The sequence below is a fragment of the Lolium rigidum genome, chromosome 5 (assembly GCF_022539505.1).
Source record: "Lolium rigidum isolate FL_2022 chromosome 5, APGP_CSIRO_Lrig_0.1, whole genome shotgun sequence".
NCBI lineage: Eukaryota > Viridiplantae > Streptophyta > Magnoliopsida > Poales > Poaceae > Lolium > Lolium rigidum.
The window spans coordinates 227,811,357-227,821,715 of NC_061512.1; positions in this window are offsets into that span (position 1 = coordinate 227,811,357).

Below are 10,359 nucleotides of genomic sequence, written 5' to 3' on the forward strand. Positions count from 1 at the left end.
ATGCCCTCAGCGCGCTACCTGCAAGGCGCGATTCTGTTTGCCGATGGCATCCATGCATGCATGCCATGGTACTAGATGGACCTTGCGCGCTTTTCTGCGCCATTTTGAGATGTTTGGTTTCACATTTAGAGGCACACTCCGTTGAGAAGTGGTGTTGGTATTGGGTTTTGTTTTCAGCTATGAATGTTTCCTCTATCTAGCCAAGCCGAAAAATAAATGTGGATATTTGGTTGCTAAAAGGAAAATATAAACCTGGTCAAATGGATTATAGAATCAAAATTCATAACAAAATAAACAACATAACACCGACACAATATCTTTCGTACTCATGCTTATTCTGAGCATTATACTAATTTCTAAGATAAAAATAGTTGCAAGGCATCTAATGTTGGAGATATGCCCAAGAGGCAATAATAAAGTGGTTATTATATATATCTTTTATGTTTATGATGAATGTTTATATACCATGCTATAATTGTATTAACCGAAACATTGATACATGTGTGTTATGTAAACAACAAGGAGTCCCTAGTAAGCCTCTTGTATAACTAGCTTGTTGATTAATAGATGATCATAGTTTCATGATCATGAACATTGGATGTTTAATAACAAGGTTATGTCATTATATGAATGATGTAATGGACACACCCATTAAGCGTAGCATAAGATCACGTCATTAAGTTATTTGCTATAAGCTTTCGATACATAGTTACCTAGTCCTTTCGACCATGAGATCATGTAAATCACTTATACCGGAAAGGTACTTTGATTACATCAAACGCCACTGTGTAAATGGGTGGTTATAAAGGTGGGATTAAGTATCCGGAAAGTATGAGTTGAGACATATGGATCAACAGTGGGATTTATCCATCCCGATGACGGATAGATATAATCTGGGCCCTCTCGGTGGAATGTCGTCTAATAGCTTGCAAGCATATGAATGGTTCATAAGAGACCACTTACTACGGTACGAGTAAAGAGTACTTGACAGGAGACGAGGTTGAACAAGGTATAGAGATACCGATGATCAAACCTCGGACAAGTAAAATATCGCGTGACAAAGGGAATCGGTATCGTATGTGAATGGTTCATTCGATCACTAAGTCATCATTGAATATGTGGGAGCCATTATGGATCTCCAGATCCCGCTATTGGTTATTGGTCGGAGAGAGGTCTCAACCATGTCTACATAGTTCGCGAACCGTAGGGTGACACACTTAAGGTTTGATGTCGTATTAGTAGATATTGAATATGGAATGGAGTTCGAAGTTTTGTTCGGAGTCTCGGATGGGAACCAGAACATCACGAGGAGTTCCCGAATGGTCCGGAGAATAAGATTCATATATAGGAAGTCATTTTATAAGTTTGAAAATGATCCGGTGCATTTATGGAAGGTTCTAGAAGGTTCTAGAAAAGTCCGGAAGAAATCACTATGGAAGGCGGAGTCCCGGAGGGACTCCACCTAGCATGGCCGGCCAGCCCTAGGGGTGGAGTCCCGGGTGGACTCCACCTAAGGTGGCCGGCCACCCCCCCTCATGGAAAGGTGGGAATCCCACCTCAAGTGGGAATCCTACCTTGGGTAGGTTTCCCTACACATGGAAGGTTTTGGGTTTGGGTCTTATTCGAAGACTTGTAGTCTAACACTTGGGGGTTCCACCTATATAATGAGGGACAAGGGGAGGGGGCCGGCCACCTCAAGCCATAGCCTTGGCCACACCCCATAGTGGCCGGCCACCCCCTCTCCCAAACCCTAGCCGCCCCACCTCCTCCACCTCTCCCACAAACGCTTAGCGAAGCTCCGCCGGAGATCTCCATCGACACCGCCACCACGCCATCGTGCTGCCGGGATTCAAGGAGGATCTACTACTTCCGCTGCCCGCTGGAACGGGGAGAAGGACGTCGTCTTCATCAACACCGAACGTGTGACCGAGTACGGAGGTGCTGCCGGATTGTGGCACCGTCAAGATCTTCTACGCGCTTTTGAAAGCGGCAAGTGATCATCTTCTACAACGACGAGATCTAATCTCGTAGGCTTTGGAAATCTTCAAGGGTTAGTCTCGTTCATCCCCTCGTTGCTACCGTCTTCTAGATTGCATCTTGGCTTGGATTGCGTTCTCGCGGTAGGAATTTTTTTTCTATGCTACGAATCCCTACAGTGGTATCAGAGCCGTGTCTATGCATAGATGGTTGTACGAGTAGAACACAATTGTTTTGTGGGCGTTGATGCTTTGTTGTCTTTAGTTTGAGTACTTTGCATCTTTGTGGCATAGTGGGATGAAGCGGCTCGGGCTAACTTTACATGACCGCGTTCATGAGATTTGCTCCACGCTCGACATGCAACTTGTATTGCATAAGTGGCTTTGCGGGTGTCTGTCTCTCCTACTATAGTGAAGATTCAATTTACTCTTCTATTGACAACACTAGTATCACCGTTGTGGTTCATGTTCGTAGGTAGATTAGATCTTACTCGAAAACCCTAAACCACGTAAAATATGCAAACCAAATTAGAGACGTCTAACTTGTTTTTGCAGGGGTTTGGTGATGTGATATGGCCATAATGTGATGATGAATATGTATGAGATGATCATTATTGTATTGTGGCAACCGGCAGGAGCCTTATGGTTGTCTTTAAATTTCATGTTGAGTAGTATTTCAAAGAAGTTGTAATAGTTGCTACATGGGAGAACAATCATGAAGACGGCGCCATTGGGTCGTCTAATAACTCGCCTTGCCTCAACTGGATCGTCGGGTATTGTTTTCCTTAGGATGTATGATATATACGCCTGCATCCATGGAATTTGCACCATCAGTACTAGATCCTGTTCCTCTTCTTCTTCCAATGTTTCTTTCGCAGCCCCCGAGGGTTTCTCATCCTTCTCCTTCTTTGTTGATTTCTTCGGCTTTGTGGATCTCTCCGTTATCTCCTACCAAAACACACCCGGAGGAATCGCGAGACACTGCGACCCGATGTTTGCAAGAACATCGGCTTCGTCATTGCTAAGCCTGCTTGATGTGATTTACTTCGCACCCATCAAATAACTTCTCGAGCTCGTTGTACATTTCCTTGTATGCCACCATGCTATCATTGATCGCGTCACATTGGTTCATGACTTGCTGAGCCACCAATTGTGAGTCGCCAAAGATTTTTAGTCGAGTTGCGCCACAAGCTTTCGCCATCTTCATCCCGTGTATAAGAGCTTCGTATTCTCGCCTCATTGTTAGACGCATTTGGGAATGTCATTCGTAAGACATATTTTAGTTTGTCGCCTTCGGGTGATATGAGTATCACGCCTGCTCCAGCTCCCTCTAACCTCTTGGACCCGTCAAAGTTCATAGTCCAGGTTCTCGACAGATCTAGGGGTCCTGTGTTTTGCAGCTCCATCCACTCTGCGATGAAGTCTGGCAGAATTTGCGACTTTATTGCTTTTCTTTTTTTATACGTGATGTCCCGAGGAGAAAGTTCTATTCCCCAAAGGGAGACACGGCCTGTAGCTTCTGGATTGTTGAGTATATTGGATAAAGGCGCCTCATTGACCACTATTATCGGATGCGCCGAAAAGTAGTGCCGCAATTTTCTTGCGGTTGTGAACACTCCGTATGCTAGCTTACGGTACTGCGGGTACCTCTGTTTTGAAGGCGATAATACTTCACTAATGAAATATACTGGCTTCTGCACTCCATGGAGTTTTCCTTCTTCTTCTCTTTCAACAACTAGCGCCGTGCTGACCACCTGGGGTGTAGCCGCAATGTATAGCAGGAGGGGTTCCTTCTCTTTTGGCGCCACCAAGATTGGTGGTGTCGAAATTGCACGTTTGAGATCCTCGAAAGCTCTATCTGCCTCTTCGTTCCACTGGAACTTATCTCCTTGCTTGATTAGGGCGTAGAACGGTAACGCCTTTTCTCCCGATCCGCGACGAATGCCGCTTAAAGCTGCGACTCGCCCGGTTAGTTGCTTGTATTTCTTTCAACTTTGTTGGCTTCCTCATTGTTACGATAGCTTGGATTTTTCGGGATTAGCTTCGATCCCTCTTGCTGAGACTAGGAACCCGAGAAGTTCTCCTAGCGGACGCCGAAAGAACACTTCGTCGGATTCAACTTCAGACAAAACTTGTCGAGGTTGTCAAAGGTTTCCTTCAAGTCCTCGATTAGCGTGTCCCCCTTTTTTGATGTTATGACGACATCGTCGATGTACACTTGTACGTTTTTTTCAATCTATGTTGCTAGGCACTTCTGCATCATCCGCTGATATGTTGCTCCCGCGTTTTTTTAGACCAAAAGGCATTGTTCTATAGCAAAACACGCCGTAAGGTGTGATGAACGCTGTTTTGACCTCGTCCTCTTCTTTCAATATGATCTGGTTATAACCAGAGTAAGCATCCAGAAAGGAAAGACGTTCACATCCTGCCGTGGAGTCGATAATTTGATCGATCCTTGGGAGGGGAAAGTGATCCTTTGGACAATGTTTGTTGAGACACGTAAAGTCGACACACATGCGAAGGACTTTAGTGTTTTTCTCCGGGACCAATACTGGGTTTGCGACCCACGTGGCCTCTGTATGTAGCTCCTTGATGAAACCAGCTTCTCTTAGTCGATCAATCTCTGACAGCATGGCTTTGCGGTTTGGCTCCGAAAAACGCCGCAAAGGTTGTTTTATTGGTCTCGCTAGTGGATCCAAGTTTAGGTGGTGCTCGGCAAGTTCCCCGGGTACTCCTGGCATGTCGAGCTGGACACCATGCAAAGATTTTCCAGTGCTCACGGAGGAACTCGACGAGCGCGCTTTCCTATGCGAGGTCCATGTTTGTCGCGATGGACGTCGTTTTCTTTGGATCTGTCGGGTGAATCTGCACTTCCTTAGAATCTTTTGCAGTGTTAAAGGTTGATTCCTTATTGGGCCTCCCTACATCTGGCAGCACATCATAGTCAGTTGTAAGTCTCGACGCCATGTATTCTGCTTGCATCCCGAAAGTTTCTGACAGTCGATGAAAATCCTTGTCACATTTATCGGCTAGCGCGAAGCTTCCTTTGACTGTGATTGGTCCCTTAGGTCCAGGTAACCTCCAAAGCAGATATGTGTAATGTGGTACTGCCATAAACCTGGCGTATGCTGGTCGTCCCAACAAAGCGTGATACTGTGATGGGAAATCCACGACTTCGAACTCCAACCTTTCTATCATGTAGTTTTCTCGGGTCCCGAACTGAACGTCGAGATTGATCCTCCCCAGTGGGTAACTTGGCTTCTCTGGTGTGATGCCATGGAAACGTGTGTCGGTTGGTTTCAAATTTGCTAGGGAGATGTTCATCTTCCTTAGCGTATCTGCGTACATAAGGTTTAAACTGCTGCCGCCATCTATGAACACTCGAGATACGTCGAATCCCGCAATGACTGCTGGTAAGATAAGTGCTGATTGCCCTGGTCGAGGAACTTGTTGCGGGTGACCCGCTATTGTGAAGCCAATGTCTTGCCCTGACCAATTTAGGTACTCAACCGTTGGTGGAGGCATCTTCTCTGCCATGAACACTTGCCGCGAAATTACCTTCTGAGCCCTATTAGATGGCCTAGCCTTCTGAATCATCGAGACCGCACCATTGGAGTTAGGATCAACATACCGAGGTGGCTGTGGTGCTGCCGCTATTCTGAGCTGATGTCGATTTTCGTCCGTGATCGCGGGAGGAGGTGGTAAGTGGATCTCACTCCTGGGCCCCTGAGGGTTTCTATTTGTTACTTGAGCATTGGCTATCCCTGCAACCCGCAGCATTGCTTGGAAATTGCGGCAGTCTTTCTGCAGATGTCCTGACTGCCTTTTCCCATTGCTATCGAGATAAAAATGCATCTGGCACGGCCCGTTCATCATATCTTCGGGAGTTACAAAAGATCTTTGAAACCTTGACCCGCTATTTTGCCTGTTATTCCGAGGATCATCTCTATTGTCGCCTTGCTGCTCGTTACTCCTTTGATAGTTGTTTCCTCCGTTGTTTCCTCGAAACCCAGCCGATATTTGGCCAGGGGCATCGTAACTTGAGAATTGTCGAGGAAATCGGCGCCTATTTTGAAAATTTCGACTGCGGTCCTCCTCTGGTGACCTGTGTCATTTATTATGCACTGCATCTTCGCCATCTGCCCATCTGTTTGCTATTTCCATTAATGCTGATATTGTCTTTGGGTTCGTTCTTCCCAAATCCTCCACAAAATCTCCTCGTCGCACTCCTGCTACAAACGCATCTATCGCTCTCTCGTCAGATATATTTTCTGCCGAGTTTTTGATGATGTTCCACCTTTGAATGTACTTCCTCATTGACTCATCATGCTTTTGTCGACATGACCTCAACTCCTCTAGTGTCGCAGGTTTCTTGGAGGTTGATCGGAAGTTCTTGACAAACACGTCCTCAAAACTATCCCAGCTGTCGATGGAGCCTGGGGGAAGCTTCTTTATCCATGATCTGGCGGCTCCGCTCAGGTATATTTGAATACTCTGCATGGCCGTTGCTCTGGTTCCACCAATCAATTTTACCGTTGATGTCTACGGGTGCTTCTATTCTTGTAGACAGTGTTGGGCCTCCAAGAGAAGAGGTTTGTAGAACAGCAGCAAGTTTCCCTTAAGTGGATCACCCAAGGTTTATCGAACTCAGGGAGGAAGAGGTCAAAGATATCCCTCTCAAGCAACCCCGCAACCACAAAGCAAGAAGTCTCTTGTGTCCCCAACACACCTAATAGGTGCACTAGTTCGGCGAAGAGATAGTGAAATACAGGTGGTATGAATGAATATGAGCGGTAGTAACGGCACCGTAAAAGTGCTTTGCTGTCCGGGACTGGTGTGTGGTTGATGGTGGTAATATTGCAGGAAGTATAGATGCAGTAAAAACGGTAAACAAACAGCGATAGCGATATTTAGGAACAAGGCCTAGGGATCATACTTTCACTAGTGGACACTCTCAACATTGATCACATAACAGAATAAATAGATAGATGCTAGACTCTACACCCTCTTGTTGGATGATGAACACCACTAACCGTGTAGGATTACACGAACCCTCAATGCCGGAGTTAACAAGCTCCACAATATTCAATGTTCATATTTAAATAACCTTAGAGTGCATGACGGATCAACATAACCAAACCAAGTACTAACATAGCATGCACACTGTCACCTTCACACTACGAAAGGAGGAATAGATCACATCAATACTATCATAGAAATAGTTAACTTCATAATCTACAAGAGATCACAATCATAGCCTACGCCAAGTACTACACGATGCACACACCGTCACCATTACACCGTGCGGGAGGAATAAACTACTTTAATAACATCACTAGAGTAGCACACAGATATATTGTGATACAAAACACATTGCAATCATAAAGAGATATAAATAAGCACTTCACTATGCCATTCATAACAGTGAATAAGTATTCTGTGAAAGATAGCCTAAGAGACCCACACGGTGCACACACTGTCACCTTTACACACGTGGGACAAGGAGTCTCCGGAGATCACATAAGTAAAATCCACTTGACTAGCATAATGACATCTAGATTACAAGCATCATCATATGAATCTCAATCATGTAAGGCAGCTCATGAGATTATTGTATTGAAGTGCATAGGAGAGAGATTAACCACATAGCTACCGGTACAGCCCCGAGCCTCGATGGAGAACTACTCCCTCCTCATGGGAGACAACGGCGTTGATGGAGATGGCGGTGGTGTCGATGGAGGAGCCTTCCGGGGCACTTCCCGTCCGGCGGCGTGCCGGAACAGAGACTCCTGTCCCCCAGATCTTGGCTTCGCGATGGCGGCGGCTCTGGAAGGTTTTCCGTACCGTGGCTTTTCCGTATCGAAGTTTTAGGTCGAGGAGGCTTAAATAGGCGAAGAGGCGGAGTCGGAGGGCTGACGAGGCGGTGTCACAGTAGGGCGGCGCGGCCCACACCCTGGCCGCGCCAGCCTAGTGTGTGGTGGGCCTGTGGCCCCCCTCTGGCGGCTCTCGGGTGTTCTGGAAGCTTCGTCCAATTCTAAGACTCTGGGCGTTGATTTCGTCCAATTCCGAGAATATTTCCTTACTAGGATTTCTGAAACCAAAAACAGCAGAAAACAGCAACTGGCCCTTCGGCATCTCGTTAATAGGTTAGTGCCGGAAAACGCATAAATATGACATAAAGTATGCATAAAACATGTAGATATCATCAATAATGTGGCATGGAACATAAGAAATTATCGATACATCAGAGACGTATCAGCATCCCCAAGCTTAGTTCCTGCTCTTCCCGAGCAGGTAAACGATAACAAAGATAATTTCTGGAGTGACATGCCATCATAACCTTGATCATACTATTGTAAGCATATGTAATGAATGCAGCGACAAAAACAATGGTAATGACATGAGTAAACAAATGAATCATAAAGCAAAGACTTTTCATGAATAGTACTTTCAAGACAAGCATCAATAAGTCTTGCATAAGAGTTAACTCGTAAAGCAATAAATCAAAGTAAAGGTATTGAAGCAACACAAAGGAAGATTAAGTTTCAGCGGTTGCTTTCAACTTATAACATGTATATCTCATGGATATTGTCAATGTAAAGTAATATAACAAGTGCAACATGCAAGTATGTAGGAATCAATGCACAGTTCACACAAGTGTTTGCTTCTTGAGGTGGAGAGAAATAGGTGAACTGACTCAACATAAAAGTAAAAGAAAGGCCCTTCACAGAGGGAAGCATTGATTGCTATATTTGTGCTAGAGCTTTGGTTTTGAAAACAAGAAACAATTTTGTCAACGGTAGTAATAAAGCATATGTGTTATGTAAATTATATCTTACAAGTTGCAAGCCTCATGCATAGTATACTAATAGTGCCCGCACCTTGTCCTAATTAGCTCGGATTACCCGGATTATCATCGCAATACATATGTTTTAACCAAGTGTCACAAAGGGGTACCTCTATGCCGCTTTGTACAAAGGTCCAAGGAGAAAGCTCGCATTGGATTTCTCGCTTTTGATTATTCTCAACTTAGACATCCATACCGGGACAACATAGACAACGAGATAATGGACTCCTCTTTAATGCATAAGCAATTAGCAACAATTAATGTTCTCATATGAGATTGAGGATATTTGTCCAAAACTGAAACTTCCATCATGATTCATGGCTTTAGTTAGCGGCCCAATGTTCTTCTCTAACAGTATGCATGCTCTAACCATTCAACTAGTGGTAAATCTCCCTTACTTCAGACAAGACGGACATGCATAGCAACTCACATGATATTCAACAAAGTTTTGATGGTGTCCCCAGAAACATGGTTATCGCACAACAAGCAACTTAATAAGAGATAAAGTGCATAAGTACATATTCAATACCACAATAGTTTTTAGGCTATTTGTCCCATGAGCTATATATTGTAAAGATAAAGAATAGAAATTTAAAGGTAGCACTCAAGCAATTTACTTTGGAATGGCGGAGAAATACCATGTAGTAGGTAGATATGGTGGACACAAACGGCATAGTGTTTGGCTCAAAGATTTGGATGCACGAGAAGTATTCCCTCTCAATACAAGGCTTAGGCTAGCAAGGTTATTTGAAACAAACACAAGGATGAACCGATGCAGCAAAACTCACATAAAAGACATATTGTAAACATTATAAGACTCTACACCGTCTTCCTTGTTGTTCAAACTCAATACTAGAAATTATCTAGACTTTAGAGAGACCAATTATGCAAACCAAATTTTAGCAAGCTCTATGTATTTCTTCATTAATAGGTGCAAAGTATATGATGCAAGAGCTTAAACATGAGCACAACAATTGCCAAGTATCAAATTATTCAAGACATTTTAGAATTACTACATGTAGCATTTCCCGATTCCAACCATATAACAATTTAACGAAGAAGATTCAACCTTCGCCATGAATACTATGAGTAAAGCCTAAGGACATATTTGTCCATATGCAACAGTGGAGCGTGTCTCTCTCCCACACAATGAATTCTAGGATCCATTTTATTCAAACAAAAACAAAAACAAAAACAAAAACAAACCGACGCTCCAAGCAAAGCACATAAGATGTGATGGAATAAAAATATAGTTTCAGGGGAGGAACCCGATAATGTTGTCGATGAAGAAGGGGATGCCTTGGGCATCCCCAAGCTTAGACGCTTGAGTCTTCTTAAAATATGCAGGGGTGAACCACCGGGGCATCCCCAAGCTTAGAGCTTTCACTCTCCTTGATCATATTGTATCATCTCTCTCTCTTGATCCTTGAAAACTTCCTCCACACCAAACTCAAAACAACTCATTAGAGGGTTAGTGCATGATACGTCTCCGATGTATCGATAATTTCTTATGTTCCATGCCACATTATTGATGAT